Below are 16,159 nucleotides of genomic sequence, written 5' to 3' on the forward strand. Positions count from 1 at the left end.
GATTGTCGGTAACTTAATGTGAATTCTCTGACAAGCATTCAGGGATGTGTCAGTCTGCCTGACCACGGCTTGACGGCAGCACTTTTTAATGCTTCATTCAGCACACTTTATTAGCGTTTACGGTTGGATTCCTTGCTGCCAGAAGGCTTCTGCCTAATCACACAACTTGATAATCCAGCCAACATTTTAAAGATACTATATTGACAACTCTCAAGGAAGATGTCATTTTACACATTTAGTACTACCAAAGAGGTGAACTGGATTAAGGAATAAATGCTTATATAAAGGCTTTCACAACTGACAGGAGAATGACTCTGTCTGATCACATACATCATTGAGCCATGTTTTCTAGTCTGATATTTAATATATGCTTTGTGGCCAATTTTCAGAAGTCTTCCTTTTTTGAACTTTGCAATTCCTTGGCGTTACAAAAACAGGTTCTCATCTGGCGGGACAGGGTTCAACACTCATACTAGTACATGCTGACTCAGCTTCCATTCCTGTTCCACAATTCAGCTTTAAAATACACGTTGAATTTTATTTCTGAACTCTCGAGCAAACATTCAAGTCAGGGAACTGCAAGAGCCTTTCAGATTTGCAGCAGATGTACCAACATTTCTCCCTTTTTATTATTTTCCCAGCTCTCTCACTGTATCCCTCTCTGCTGCCATCTCCATCTCTGTATCATTTTATTTTCAGTTTATCCTCCTCATGGCTCCGTCACTGCCAATTATTATATAAAACTGTATACGGCCGGCATATGTACTTGAGCCCTTCTGCCCCAGATTAGGCATGCCAGCAGACGGAACCTGCGATATGATTCAGTGCTTTACTTCACAGCTCCAAGACCGGTTTAATGACCTATCAAAGGAAGTTAAGATGAGATAAATGGCATTGCAGCTGCAAAGAAGGAAAATGGGAGCGAAGGTGATTATTGCTTTATGGTATTCAAGTAACTCGTGTGGGAGGGTGGGGACATAACATTTGCCTGCGTGGAAGTGTCTGTGACCTCAGAAAATACAGAATCCATGATTTGGATGTGGCCGGCCATTAATGAATACTTAATTCATTTAAGAAATACTTAATGTAAATGACACTGACAGCATTTTACAGTGTATTTAGATGAATCATGTAATGGTGGAGGAGTCCCATTAGGCATACACTGGACTGCTCAATCACATATATTGTAATGTATTCTAAGAAGCAACATTTTGGCATTTAGAAAAAAGTTGCTCAATGATAGAGGTGTGTGTTTTTCATCTTCTTTGAAGAATCATCTGAAGTTATTTTATCCCCCAGTGCCCTTATTGAGACCACTATTTTATCTGATTCCTTTCCAAAGTTTGTCTTAGCACAGTTAGCACAGATCACAATGAATCTGAATGAGAATGTTTTGAGAGATGATTTGCTCTAATGAATGTACTGGTTGCTCTAACATGTCTTCTTCCTTAGACCCTAATTAAGTAACAGCCTGAAGAAAAGTAATGTTTGGAGCACATTGATTGTAATGAAAACATACTGTTTTGTTTTTTCGCATTAAGCTATCAATCTACATATCGCTCACTAGTTACAGAAGAAATGCAAGATAAATACAAAACAAGAGTACATCAAAACAAGTCTCTCACAGTGAACACCTGAGCAATAAAGCCAGAAAATGTGTGTTATGTTTTGCTTTGGATTTTGTGCATGATATATTGATATGAACTACTATTACTGTCTGTCCTTGTTAAAGCCAAATTAGAGAGACTACTCATGAACATACTCAATAAGTCATGTTTTTATATGTATAATTGGGATGTCGTAAGGAAAACAAATTAAAATAATCCATTAACACATTTCTGCCAGAGTCCCACATTTATTATTTTGCATTCATTTGAGGTTTTCAATGGGTGTGACCAGTCATTTATTGCATCAATTCATCAACTGTGAATTATGCCACTTTACCTACAACACTCTGCTAAAAGAAATAAACATAATGACTTTCTCTGACTTCAGTAATTAACAGAAATAATTAATTAAACCAAACTATTTGCCATTTTGAATAGCTGATCGTAAATAGTGCTGCTATACATTAAAGTTGTAATCCAAATGATTTTCATGAAAATTAACCTGTTTTTTCTTAAAAAGCCATTCAGTGCAGTTAAATCAACTTATATCCTCAGAGTAGTTTTGATTGTTAGAGGCGGGGTTTGCCATTCCCACACTGGATTTAGATTGCCCGTCCAGCGTTATGTTAGTTCTCGTAACAACCAAACATTTCCTACTGCCGCTGCTTCACATTAAAAGGGTTCAACTGGGAAACACAAGGTTGCTTTTACTGTGAAACAATCACAGGAAAATCCAATGCAGTTTGAAATATTGCAGGATGGATTAATGGAACAATATGGATCAAGCCAGAGTCAGCTGTTCCATGAAGAGTTGCAGACACAAGGCTGCACAAGGCAGCCATCGTCTTTGCTGTGGCCTGCTGCATGGAAAATTACTCCTGCTATGCAGTTGGAAATCAGATTCAATGACCTTCCTTACTCAGCAAACTATCCACTCCCACATACAAACACTAACCTTTTCTATTTAGCACAAATACATTATGCCTTCAAAGTACATTATCATGCATAAAGCCTTGTATAAATCACTATAAATATTTATAATGACAACATTGTTTTACAAAAACAGATCCAAGACATTAAAAATATGATAATACGTTTCCATGTTAAGTGTTATTTTGAGTGATTGCTCGGACAGGAAATAATTTACTCATTTAGCACGGGTCATAAGGTGTCATGAATATTACTTTGCTCTTTGCAACAATAGCTGCTGGAAAGTGTTGCAATGGCATGGCATTGCACCTTCCAGGCAGCATGTTGTCTGCTTCAATTAGAGTTGGGCTGTATTGACATCCAGTAAATATTCCCAAAAGCTCTGACAGGGACAGGAAACGGCCTTCATACAGTGTGTCACCAAAGGCACTTTGTTGATCCTGGCGCTAGAGCCCAGATTAAAAAACCTTGAGAGAGCATGACAGACACTCAAAGTGGAAGTGAGGTGGCACAGAGGAAAGAGGGGCACTGTTTTTGTGAAAGAAAATCTCTAATTAATTGAGTTGAAAACTGTCTTGGAAAGACCCAGAGACAACATGTCCATAAATCACATCAGAAAACAATAAAAGCATGAGTGTCAGTAAATTACAGAACTTGGCATACTTGACTTCTTGTTCACCTCTCTCCTCCTCTCATACTGAATCAAAGTCCTTACAGTTAAATGCTAAAACATGGATATGTTTCTCTGTTACATCTTGACCTTTGTCTGTCTGTGGTAAACACCATGAATATCGGACAAAAAAATGTGCAATTTTTCTCTTCACTCCAGGCACACAAACAGCCATTTATGATTAAAAAAAAACTAAGTAAAAAAGTTACACCTTGCTATAAACACATAAGTGTTATCAAAACATGGTGACTTTATTTGAAGCTGACAAGATGCTGTCATAAAGGGCATCAGTGTGGCACACAGCATTTTATAATGAAGATGTAAAGGACGCATCTGCTGTAGAGAAAAGCCAAGAACAGAAAACAGTATTTTTGATCTATACTGTATATATTTAAGTTGAAGTACTGTGTGCTCATCTCCTTGTTTTACTGCAGACACATAGCAGTGTAGTCTTAAAAAATAAATCAGGACAGTGCTAATAAACCACTTGGTGAAGCATTAAACACAGCGTAGTGTTGTTTAATTTTATACAAGCGCAAAATATCACTTGAATATTATTACAGTATGCACTTGTTTCTTTAAATGGTGTGTCTCTTGGGCTTCAGCGTAAAAGAGTAATGACGGGAGTCAGCTTATTGCACATTTTTGAATGGATGAAGATATTTGGTCTGTAGTTACTGAACTGAAGCATTATTTTAAAAATTACAAAAGAGGAAATAAACGTGAATTGCTTAAAATAAATCTCAGACTACTGTTTTGAGAATACCTTAAATGTGAAAATGTTTACCTAGTGTACTTTTGCTTTAGGTACTCCTTTCAATTCTAAAATAACATCTACATTTTTTGTCATACCCTAAAAGAAACTTTCTTTTTTTTTTTAGCATCAAGGTTTTTATTTATAGATAAAGATAGAATATTTATTATGCTGGAAGTCTAACTTTATACAAGGATACAATTTGTGTCCTGCAGAACTCCGACCATCTGTTTAATTTAAACTTACACTATTTTTCCGACTGTATATTATTATTATTAATATTATTATTGCGATTATTATTAGTATTAGTATTGAAACCCTGTTTTTCCATTGCTTTGGCTATATTGTCCACTGAAAGCCTCTGCAACCATGGGGCTAAATACACTCATTAGATTCTATGACTTCCTTTCCATTTAATCTGCAGTCATCCAGTTGTGCGTGTCACCTTTTAGACAGTACATGTTTTACATTAGGTGAGTCAGTTCTGCTATTCTTTTCCATACTCCCATGATACATATTTAAACACAAGGATAATGGTTGGCACTCACTGTACTTTACTGTACATTAATCTTCAACCTGTAATAGGATAAACTAGTAATTGAAATCAGAAGTAGAAGTATGGACAGGATGCTCCCTGTGACATGTTAATTTCCGTAAGTGATACACAGAAACGGTTTTGTTTCAAAGTGGAGGAGAAATGACAGAAGCTTCATCTAAAACAAAGACATAAATTCATATTTTTCTAATTTAACTGAATAATTTGTTTCTCTCTCAAAATTCCATTTGGTATTTATAGTGCTTGTGAAATGCCAAACTTCACAGAATAAGCAATGTGTTGTTGGTGCCACTGATGTGAGACGACAGCATTGATTTTATTGCTTTCATAAAGGATGAACCTTTCATTTTTTGTCATTTGTTCCACTACTTGTTTGTTAGGGATGACTTGACTAATATTTCAATTGCTGGTTGAAAAGGATATATCGCATCAACAATTTAGTCAAATGCATTGTCAGAAAACAAAATACTCTGGAGGGTAAGAGTCCATTTCCAACAACCAATCAACATCAACAACTGTTATCTTTCCAATCCCTGCCCTAAAAGTCTAAATCAGCTACAGCTGGGCTAAGTTTGTACTCATGGGAGCTTCATGCTCAATTTTACATGATAAAAGAAATGCTTTCTCAGAGTACTACCGCACATTTATGCTTACAGTTCTGCAAGGTCATTCATCATTTCCGTAATTTTCTGTATTTATGAAACTATTTTAACATAACATTGTGGCACAAAAGCAGTGCGTATGTTAATAGCCTTCTGCTATGATTAGCATAAACATAATGATCCATCAAAAGAACTAGTAAAAAAAAAAAAGAAAGAACCCCAATGGAAATAAGGACTGACCTCTCAATCTGCTCTCAGTAAAAGCAGAGTATGACTTTTTTTCCCAAAACTTTATAGGGGTTCAGAGGCATCTTATCAGCTCCTCTGTTGTATTTACTGTCCTTGCTCACCAAGCTCTCTTAAAGTAAAGTGAATGAGAGGTCGGGAAGTCAGAATATCTGGTTGCTGGAAAAGTTAGGATGAACCTTTGTTGTGGAAAACATTTTAAAATAACAATTGGTGCAATTATTTAGAAATAAAAAGGGTTGGGTAAATACAGTACAGTGTGAGGCAAATGACTGGGGGTGGGGGGATCATTGTCACTACAATGATATCATTCGTCTATTACAATAATACTTATTGAAATTAATTTGCAAATGGTCAAAGATGGAGAATTTGAATCAGGGCATCCTGCATTATTGACCATTTAGCATTCCTGAGACATCACTGATTGAATCTTTGCCACAATGTTCTTTGTAGAGCAATATTTAGCTGACTGATAGTGGTGCACCATGAGGGCCTCGACAGAAAATGCTGGCAAGCTGCAAAGACTGGGGGAGACTTTGATGCAGTAATGGATATCCCCCAATGAATGACTTTGTGAAGCAATTTTGTCTTCCCACACAGTATTGACTTATTTCCTTTCATTCTGTACATGATGTTCCCACACAGAAACGATGCTGCATGATGGCATCTACTTGCATATGATATATAGCCAGGGATGTAAGCAAATGTTATTACATCTAGATCACCATGTGGCCCAGCAAGGTTTATGAATGACCATTTTTGTCACATTTCAGAGGCTGCCTCCTTTGAAAAACAAGTTGTCAAGGATACCAACAAAGGGATTCAATGATTTACATGGTGCTTCTTCATTTGTCCAGTTCAAGTGATGTACCAGCGATAGTGTTTACCCGAGGACAAACACCTGGTAAATAAAACTTCATTAGGTTGTCCTCAACCTTACATTTACAGAATAATTAACAAATGGCATACTATTGATCGTGGCATACGACTTTGAGGACTGCAAAAGATACACTTCTAGTTTTTTAAAAAAATTAGCATCAAAGTAGTATTTATCAACTCCATTCCAAAGTCTTTGGAAAGGGTAAGCTTTGTAGACTTTGTTGCAGGATATAGTCCTTAAAATAGGGCACAGGTCCTAGTGGAGTCAGATTGTTTCAATGTAATTTCATTTATTATTATGTGTATGTCTTGTCTTGCTGTAAGTACTGTGGATTAATGTGGATTACATTAAGGTTTAGATACAATTTCTATCTAGCATAATTTGCTACAGCACAGTATGTATACAGGTATAGCATTTAGAATGGCCTTGTTGGTGAAATGTGCTTTATAAATACAGCTGTCTTGCCTTGACTAAGGTGGCTTTCTAGCTATAGCTTAATAGCCTAAGAAGAGCACAAAAGGCAAACCAACTTTGGTAGATCCAGAAAACTTAAAGTCAAATGTTGTATTAAGTTATGTGTTTGGGGAAGGCCTCCATGATCTGAAACCATAGAAGCCTTGCTCCTGTGCTGTCACAGTTTTTTGCAGCAGCTTGATGGAATGAAACAAAAGAAAAATCCCAGGCCTTTCATGGTAATAAGGAGGCAAAGCCCTGTAATAAATCAAACAGACAGAGATACAATTGAAATCCTGTATAAATTTCAACCACCAAGAACCATTCAAAATATTACAGAATGAATCTTAATCCTATGCTCCAGTGCCCAGTGAAGGACTACTGTACACAGAAAGAGATGGGATGTTGTTTTGGATGGCCTGAGCTGTTTCACTTCTGCTTGTTTTAGTTATTTTCAATACTGGCATGGGCCCGGTTTCTAAACACAGCGGTGAACGTACTACAGGAAATCTGAGGGGCTATTTTGAAATTCTATTATAGTGCTGCTAAAAAATAGATACCATTAGAAAAGAGGCTATGTAAAAATATCCAAGTGACAGTTCGAAGTTAATGGGTTCGGATAAAATTAGGTGTGTGTTAACAGTAAATCGACTAAGAGTCACTGTCAATGTTCCCACATGTCTGTCAACTCAATGATCATACTGTACACTGTCTAAGAGAGAGAGTTGCTTATCTTTCAGGAAGTATAGACACATACAGGGAGGCAACTGACATTCTTGACAAGTGTCCTTATATGCACTTTTAAAAATATTGATTAATATAAAAACACAATGAGATATTTTATAAGATATATCTTTTTAGTGTTCTTAAGGCTATTTAGGGCATTTAAAGTACAAGCTATTTGAAGGACTGGACTTTTGGCAGTAATATTGTTGCAATCCTGCCAGAATGATCAATTCTTTTGGATGGCACAATAGTGAAAACCAATCTGCCAAGGACTATAGCAAAAATAGCTTTTCTTTCCCTTAACCTTTGTTAAATGTGCAAATTGCTAACATCTTTCCATGTCATGATGTCATGCAACATGGTGCCTGCAGAGTCCATCTGTTGTAAAATGGTGGCATTAGGCTGGTAAGGTTTTCAGTCCAGATGAAGGAATAAAATGACAGACAGAGTGAGAAAAACAGTTTTGTATAACGGATTATGTAAAGGTTACTAATGTACATGATCAACACACACAAATGGAACGTCTGCCATCAATCTTACAGAGCGGGGGCAGAGTTTGGATAGGTTTGTTTTCTTCTGCCAACTTTTGAATGAGCTGGCAAAATTCCATTTCAGTTTCTCCTAAAAAAGTAGTGGTTTATGTAGTAAAGCTAGTTCTGAGGTCCAAACACAGTTAGAGGAAGGTGAAGATAATAAAATAGAGAAACCTATCCAAATTCAAATCCAGAAATTAATCTGTGAACTCTCTTTCCATTAACTGCCCTCCTGTTTGTATGAAGTGTTTTTGAAAGTCTTTTGGCCGGGTCATCATTTTATTTAATTTTGTGTCTGCAGAAAATTGACTGACCCCAGTAGAAATCCTCAACAGAATGTGGTGAAGGCAAAGGGGAAATAAACAGCATGAATCTAATGCACTTACTACCACAATGGCACATTGAATGCAATAAATACGCTCAGTGGTAACATAGCACAGGGTATAATGGAGTTATTGTCAGAGTTGCTATATGTTAAAAATTCATATTAAAACAGAAAAAGTACTTACCAAAATAACTACTGTGCGACATCTTTGCATATTCAAGAGATTTGTGTACCTCGCTATGTCAAAGGATTCTACTTCCTCCATTTTTACACGTAAGTATCTTAGTTATTAACCATTAATTGACGCATATCAGAAAATGGAACATGATTGCTTGAATGGAAAATGATTGCTGGCATAATAGCTTTGTTAGTGCACTCTGTAATTGTGATGAGGCAATGAAACAAAAATGGATCTAATCAAAAACAATCTCTTAATTCACTTTGATCTCAAGAATATGATAGGACATGATGCCGGAAGCGAATGTATGAGTGACACGAGCATGCGTTTGAATCTAATTAACTGTGTAATGTGAGAAGTTTCCGCCGATGAACTAGTCTGACTGTGTAGGCAATGACTGAATGGAAATTATTATAAGCCCACACAACAAAGAATGGGATGAGAGACACTGAACTGCATTCATGTGAAATCCAGAATCATATGAATGATCACCTCGAAAATATTGTTTATGTTGCATTCACAAAAGTCATTGCAGTTCAGGAGATTATTTCATCTTTTCCCATGTGCTTTCATCTCAGTCTTCCTGTTTACTGTTTACAGCTGATGAAAGACTTCATCACCTTCTGTGCACTGTAATAAAATCCCTAACAATGCTCTCCCAATCTACATATAACACAAACCCTACCAAGGTCAAGGCATTCATGCAGTAAAAAAGAAACAACTGATGTTGTCAATGCCCTAGATGCAGCTTATTGTATCCCATCAATTTGCAGCTGAACTCAATTTGCCCCTGTAATAACAGTCAGTCATCCCCCAAATAAAACAGCATTATGTTGATGATTTCAATGTACTGTATTTGCTCTTGTTGTCATGGATGAAATTGCCAGATCTTTCAATTCAATAACCCCTTTATATTTGTACCTAAAGGAAACTTCTAAACTTCTAATAATTTACTTCACTCACTTTAATTCAAGGATTTCTAAATGGCATCTGTACGGTGGCCGACTGGGGCAAACGCACCGCAACTTAATAAAACACATGCAAATTTAGAAAACATCTGCATTCATTTGACAACACATGTGCAGCATTTAGCAAACATTCTGCAAATACTGAAACGATGCAAAAAGAAAAACACGCAATCCCTGAAAACAAATGCAACAAAAAGACGCTTCATCCAGATTACACAACGGAAGCGTTTTTTTTTGTTGCATTTGTTTTCGGGGATTGTGTGCTTTTCTATTTGCACTGGTTTTGTATTTGCAGCATGTTTGCTAAGCATGTTTGTGTATTTGGTTGTGTTGTGTGTATTTGCAGTGTGTTTGCTGAATGCTGCGCATATGTTGTAAAATGTATGAAGATTTTCTTAAGTTTTCTTAATTTGCTTGTGTTTTGTCTATTTGCATGTGTGTCATTAGGTTGCAGTGCTTTTGCCCCTGTCGGCCACCGTACATCTGCAGTGTCATAACACTGCTACAAAATTTGGTGACAATATCAAATTAAAAATCTATTTAATATTGTCTGGCATTCAGAAAAATGAACAAAAGCTTGTTATGCCATTGCTGAAAATTGTGGCACAAACTGGAAGAGTGCAGAGGCAAACAAGATGGTTTGAGGATAGATATCAGCACCTTGGACAGTGATAGTTGCCTCACAAAAGGAAACCTTTGGATGCAGGTCAAAATTCAAGAGAGCCTTATTAAGCCTAATAAAGTGTTATTCAGGGGAACTTTCTTTGCGAGCTGTATTGAAAAGCATCTCTCAAAAAGATTATGCCACTATCCAGTTTGAGATTTTCCGTATTCCTAATGTCAAACATTAATAAAAGAAAAATGTGACACGTGTTCTCAGGTGATCTTTGGGCTTTTCATTCAATCTCAAAACATCCTCAAACGTATACGGCGGGCCAAAGAAAACGTGAGATTTGTTATGTTTTCTTGTCTTGTGATCACAAAATAATTATTCAAGAAAACCATCTAACTTGATAAAGGTCAAAAGCTCCAGATCAAGCAAGTAAATTGGCTTTAAGTTGAGATTTTTTTGTCAGCTAATGTTTCTAGGGTCAAAAATGAACTGTCAAGCTCAACATATAATATTAATTTAAGCTGACAAAGTTTATTCTGTGATCAGGAGAAAACGGGTTTGACAGCTTGTTTTGCCAAGAAAACAAAATGAAAAACAGTTTTCATGTGACTAAATTACAAATTTGTTATACTGATAATGTTGTAAACAATTTAGAATCACTATCATCTGTAGTGTGATGTCCAGCCTTCTGACCCTTACTTGGTAGATATATGTTACAAGTGTTTTATTGTACACAAGCATGAACAAGTCATTGGTAATCTAAGATATCAACGCGGCTTCACTCCTTCGAGTCTGAAAATGAGACACATGTCATTACTTGTTAAACCTACCTATCAGGCCTCTGCTGTGTGAACCCCAAGAGATCAGAACAACCTTCCTGAGGATATCAGTCTGTTTATCTCTGTTCCCTTTTTCTGAAACTCCCTTTCCACACACTGTACACTTTTCATTAAACAAAAAAATGATGCAATACATCTATTTTTCAACCTGAACCACTATCTAATTTGATAACTCTCTGTGAAGAGCACGTAAAAAAAATGGGTTTTTCAAGCCCACATGCTACAGCCATTACAAATGGCCAACATGTTGAGGCAGATGTCACATAATAGCCCTACTGAAATCAATTTTGGACAAGAAACTTTTCTGGATTCCTACAGTAGAGGAGGCCCTACCACACGCTATATTTCTAACACAGCGAGGATAACATGTCCAACTATTTCAGTATTTTGCTGGAAGTGAACTGTCTCAGATGTTATGCGGGAGGTCACAGAAACCACCAAAGCTGTGCTCTGCAGGACTGAGAAGTACGAGAGAAAAGACACCTCTGAGGTTCAAGGAGATGCTGTGTACTGACTCTGGCACTGAACACATTCAGGGCAAATATACTTTATATATTTTTTTACCTTTAATTATTTGTGTGATAAAAAAGTCCAATCATATTTATAGCATGGACATTATAACCTGATACTATCACGGTTGACTCAGAGTCAACCGTGATAGTATCAGGTTATGCTAATGCCAACGCCATTTGGTGCAGTAGCTCCCTCTGTCTCCCCAAACTCCTCCTTATGTAGCATTTCATATTGTCGACTTAACTAAGATTAATGGGTGTGTTTATTAAGGGGAATTACATCTCCCAACAGAAACCCTGAGAGCTCCCTAAACAAGCAGAGCCTTTCCCCCAAACCATTTGCTATAATGGTCTCTGACTGAAAGAAATGTCTTTATAATGACCATGATATTATTATTACTATTATTATTATTATTACTTTCAAAGTATCATAATTCAGTTAGTTTGCCTAATAAAACCCTTTCACAGGACTGTTTTGTACACTAAATGCTTGACAGAATCTTACCTGAACTGCTGATGTTAGTTGTGTTTAGGAAACACTAACAGCTTTGATTCTGTTGAATATATAGAGTATGGGGACCAAAGATCCACCAAACCTTCACCTGAAACAAGTTCTAATCAGATAAAATGAAAGCACCTGTATTGGTTGTATGGGTTTGCAAAAAGTTTAAAACATAAAATATGAACTAACAAACAGGATGTGTCATTGGGCTCTACTCATGTGGATTAAAAGCCATCAATGGCAATGTGTAGTCACTGAATGGCACGTTTCTTAATTAATGTCATAGGCAGCAGTAAGCTCAGTGTTATAGGTTATCATTATATGCACCTCTTTGATATTTTCTTTTAAAAACACAGGCTTCACTATAGTGGAATATTTGGTCTCATTTAGCAGCTAGGATCACTACATCATAGAAATGGTAATATGACACTGCTCCAGCATCTTCTCTTGAGAGCTTGTCACACTTGGTGATGCTGTATTGCCATGCTCAAGGGAGAGTGGCACAGGCGTCCCACGCACTAAATTAGTCAGTGCTTAACCCCGACAGTTTCTTCTAGCCTCCTGTTTTTCTTCTAATTACCATCTCTTCCTTGCCAGTAATTAAGCTGTCCCACAGCGGGGGCTTTTTACCACTAGGTAGGAAAAGAGAAGTGGCATTGAATTCCTCTCCTGATCCACCCCTGGTGAGTCTCCCAAACTTATAGAGCTGAGAAATGCAGATCAACACCCCTCATCAGTACTGCTCCAGTGGTTGTAGTCGCAGTGTAGCCCCATGCTAACATTGTGCTTTGTGTATGTGTGTCTGTTTCCAAAAAGAAAAACTGTATTTCTATGTGAAGCAAATTCGTCATAATGCAGATTTAGTGGTACATCAATAAAGTCTGATGACGTTTCATCATGTTTGGGACATTTCCGGTGCCCCACAGCAAACAGTACTAACACACTTAAGGTCTCAAATTTAAAATAATACTCAGTTGGTGCATAACAGTGACAAGCTGTGCTGGAATTTCAGCTCGCCTGATTGGCTGAGCCTAGTGCTCAAAATCCAAGTGTTGGAAGTGGTTATTGCTTCAGTCAGCAAATAGGAACTCACGTCTGCTGCCAGAGTGTGAGGTAACAGCCAACATTATCTTTGGTGACAGCATCTTCATGAGTCATCTCAGCTATATTCACACAATCACTTCGTAACAGTGTCACTTAGAAACTGCATAAAATATATTAATTTTACAGCAAAAGTCTCGAGGGCTGCCTTTGAAGTCGACTACCAAAAAGCATTATATAAATGAGCAAGATAATTCATAACTTGTTTTTTGGCTGAAATTATTTACACTTTTAGCTGCAATATTGTCATTTTTAAATCAATTAAAATAATTTGTGCTATTTTTTAAACATGTTATGGAGGGCATTTGTATTTTACTTTATTTACATAGAAGAAGTGAATATCTTAGCTTGTGGGAGATAATGTCAATGTGATAGGTTTCAGTGATCAAGTGAGTATATATTGGAGATTGGTAGACAAAATAGTAATACACCAATATGTTCTAATTGCAACTGGCATTGTTATGAATCTAGTTTTATTGTTGTCATCACCTCTATTATTATTGCATATTCATTCTGACTGCACCACAACACATGAATAAGCACGCAATAAACAAATAGAATGATGTTGTTGCATATAATGAGTAGATACATGCAAGGATGAATGAAAATACTAAATAATGGCTAAGTCCTGGATGGACTAAGACAGCTTTTTCTTTTCTTTTTTATCTTTAAACATATATTAAATACATGGCTTTCATTGTTCTTTGTTTGTGAGAGAGAGAGGTGCACTCGAGTACATGGAATTTCTGAGACATCTGAACCAGTCCAATGCTTCTTCCTCTCCTTGACTATGACCTCACTGCCAGCGTATGCTCCCCCATTCCTTGTTTTGATACTGAACTCACCGAAACCTCTTCCATGTCGCTAGCACTTACATACATTTTTGTTACAACACACTTTTGGGACCTTCCTCTCTTACTGCCTAATGGCAAACTCAGACCACACGATGTCTATATCCTCCTTCTACAGTCTGTTTCATCCCTCCTGACTTCCTGACTGCCTGTCTCCTTCCCTTATTTTGGCTACAACCTTTTGAATTAAACATTGCTGCAGCCTCTCTCAGCAAATCTGCCTACTACACCAAATTCCCTTTCCCTCAGTCTATCCAATTACAGATGGCTCATCCAAACTAATTCAAGACCTGAGTCAGACAAATGTTACACCTTGTTTCTGTTTAAAACAAATGGGGCCTATATCAGCACTGACAGACACATCCACACTGAACACATGAGGAAACCTAATGTGCTTTTGTCATTGCTCGATGAATGCTAACAAATTACATCAAGGCCATGCTAATAACAAATTGAAAGAAAAAAATGTTTTAGCAAAATCTGGAAAAAAAGGTGAAGTATATCTCAAGACGCAGGGCTATTCGTTTGATGAACAGTTTAAATAAGAGAAGGAATATGTAATTATTATTTGGCGTTGAATTATTCATTCAAGGTTTAGTGCTGATCAAGTGGTTGTCTGTGGACTGATTATAGTTAGGAATAATTAATATCAGGTAAAGATATCCATAATGTACTTGCATTGCATGTGACGATGTTGTTCCTGTCAAACCATGGTATTAAAGCCATTAGTGTATTAGTCATTAGTCTAAAAAGACACATCTATATAAATGAAATGCTTCTCTATGGTGAAGACCAACTGCAAGTGAAAAAATGTGTGTTACATCGCCTCTGCCACTTCTCGCTTGCTGTGGGTACATCAACGCGTGTGAGCAAGCTAGTTGGCAAACATTGTGTAAATAAGCCACCTGTGTTGTTCCAAGTAGTGCTCATTTTGAACCTGTAATCTTGGATTCATCTAGGCCCTTCCAGCCCTCTTTTGCATAACGTTAACATTTTCATTAACACATGTCCACTCCCTTTTTTCACAACGCTGGTCAGTTGCCCGCCACCTGCTATCCCACAATGCTATTAAAAATTAAATTGTACAGACGACAAACAAGATACGTGTTATTTAGAGAGCCTTAGAGCTGCTGGTACAGTAGCTGGATTTTTATACCTTTGGACAGAACCAGGTTAGCTGTTTCCCCATTGTTTCCAATCTTCACACTGCTGAAGCTGCTGGCAGGAGACTTATATTTGCTGTGAAGACATGAGAGGTGTCTATTTTCACCCAGCGACAAGCTTGGAATTTATTATGAACCACACAGAGCAAACACTCTTTTCATTGCCTGACCAACTAGCACTATAATATCCAAAAGATCAAAAATGTTACCTTAATCCCTTGATTTTTGCACAAATTGACCCTTAATCAGCACCAGAATATTCAAAGAAGACAGAATATTAAATATTTATATCTACATATATTCAGTATATATACATAGATAATGAGTATGTACTGTTTTAGTACTTTGTAAAAAGCTTCATGATACCTACTATAAATGTCCTGAAACATTAAAACTTAAGAAGGTTGCTTTTTTGGCCATGTGTACCAGTTTTGTCATTGTCGTTTTAAGCACAGTGCTGCAGGATCTTGCTATGAAAGGTGCCATTAGGCTGTTTGGCTTAACTTCTTAGCTAGCTATTAGTTTCAGTAACAGCGTAATGTTTATTTTTGTCTTGGGAAAATAGTTGATGCAACATAACTCAAATAAAAAGTAGCTTTTAGTGCTGTTTTATCCTAATGGCCCATAACAGAATAAAAGAGTAACAGAAATACAGGCCAGCGGAGATAAACTATATTACAGAAGCTGAAATATCATTCTTAGTTTTTCTAACAGAAAGAAGGTTCTGTCTTAGATGAGGGGAGGACATATCAACACAAAAACCATAGATTTCTTGTTTGTCTTTGAAGAAATCTATTACTATTTTGGTAACATATGTATGTGCAAGCAATCTTCAAAGGTTTTAATAAGTTTGTAATTTAGCATAGTGATAACGGATATTAGAACGGCTTTGCAATTATCCTAAACAGTGCAGTTAAACGTAAAATGGCTCAATATTCCTTTTTGAACGAGTCTTTATGACACTTAGCTCCTATTTTCAGAGCATAGGTATTTTAACTGAGTCTGGCAGTGCTTCGCAAAAGAATTGAGTTTACCTTTTGTAATTAAAGTCCAAAAATGGGTCTGTTGTTGTAATTCCTATGGACAACATGTAAGTTTCCATTTAATGTCCAAGTATTTTTCCCCCACAGGTCATTGAAGGGTTTTGATC

The 16,159-nt window shown here is 36.8% G+C and overlaps 1 protein-coding gene across 1 annotated transcript in view; it reads right to left on the reverse strand.

Moving 5' to 3' along the window:
- The window catches only part of brinp1 (bone morphogenetic protein/retinoic acid inducible neural-specific 1), a 106,215-nt gene that overhangs the window by 59,448 nt on the left and 30,608 nt on the right, over positions 1–16,159 (reverse strand). The window lies entirely within an intron of this gene.

The sequence above is a fragment of the Etheostoma cragini genome, chromosome 16, assembly GCF_013103735.1.
Source record: "Etheostoma cragini isolate CJK2018 chromosome 16, CSU_Ecrag_1.0, whole genome shotgun sequence".
Lineage (NCBI taxonomy): Eukaryota > Metazoa > Chordata > Actinopteri > Perciformes > Percidae > Etheostoma > Etheostoma cragini.